Source organism: Rhincodon typus, unplaced genomic scaffold (assembly GCF_021869965.1).
Source record: "Rhincodon typus isolate 14 unplaced genomic scaffold, sRhiTyp1.1 hic_rhity00003561, whole genome shotgun sequence".
Classification (NCBI taxonomy): Eukaryota; Metazoa; Chordata; class Chondrichthyes; order Orectolobiformes; family Rhincodontidae; genus Rhincodon; species Rhincodon typus.
In genome coordinates, this window is record NW_025969199.1 from 7,026 (window position 1) to 8,099 (window position 1,074).

Here is a 1,074-nt window from a genome sequence, read left to right on the forward strand (position 1 = left end):
GACAGACCTGTCCCACACTGGTACTGTACCCCAGTGTTATACAGTGACAGACTGGGCCCCACCGGTTCTGTACCCCAGTGTTATACATTGTGTGTCTCTCTCTGTCTTTCTAAGTTTGTTGAAACATTAGGTCCAGTTTCCTCTGTGTCAGATCTGAAGAGGATTTGGTGACAGAGACATATCGAGAGAGGGAGAGAGATGGAATTTGTGTTTGTGCGAGAGACACAGAGGAAGAGAGACAGAGCAAGATAGGGAGACAGAGTGTGGGGTAGAGGGAGAGAGAGAGTTTAAGACAAAGACACATCCAGAGATAAATGTGGAGAGAGACAGGGTGAGAGTGAGAGAAAGTGATAGAGAGGCAGGGAGATAGGGTGAGAGGCATAGCAAGAGAGAGAGAGACAGACAGATAGAGAAAGACAGCATGTAAAACAGAGAGACATAGAAATAGAGAGACAGAGGCTGAGAGAAACATAGAGAGAGCGAGAGACAGAGTAAGAGAATAAGAGAGAAAAACAGAGACGGAGTGGCAGAGAGAGACAGATAGAGTAGGAGAGAGAGTAAAACAGAGAGAGAGACTCAGAGGGAGTGAGACAAAGAGACAGAGAATGAGTGAGAGAAAGAGCAAGGGAGAGAGACAGAGAGAAAAACACAGAGAGAAAGGCAGATTGAGAGAATCAGAGAAAGGAAGAGAGAGACAGATATAAATAGAGCACGAAAAACAAAGGGAGACACAGGGAGTGAGACAGAGAGAGCGAGAGTGCAAGAAAGAGAGAGAAAGACAGAGGGAGAGCGATAGAGAGAGAGAAAGACAGAGAAAGAAAGACACAGAGAGAGAGAGACAGAGAGAAAAACACAGAGAGAAAGGCAGATTGAGCGAATGAGAGAGAGAAACAGATATAAATAGAGAACGAAAAACAGAAACACACACAGAGGAGTGAGACAGAGAGTGCGAGAGTGCAAGAAAGAGAGAGAAAGACAGAGAGAGAGCGAGAGAGAGAGAGAGAGAGAGAGAGAGAGACAGAGAGAAAGACAGAGAAAGGGAGACAAAGAGAGAGAAAGACAGAGAGAGAGAGA

The 1,074-nt window shown here is 45.5% G+C and overlaps 1 protein-coding gene across 1 annotated transcript in view; it reads right to left on the reverse strand.

Annotated features, from left to right (window-relative positions):
* The window catches only part of LOC125481783 (calcium-binding and coiled-coil domain-containing protein 1-like), a gene marked incomplete at its 3' end in the record, with an annotated part of 7,965 nt that overhangs the window by 6,511 nt on the left and 380 nt on the right, over positions 1–1,074 (reverse strand). The gene's annotated exons all lie outside the window — the stretch shown is intronic.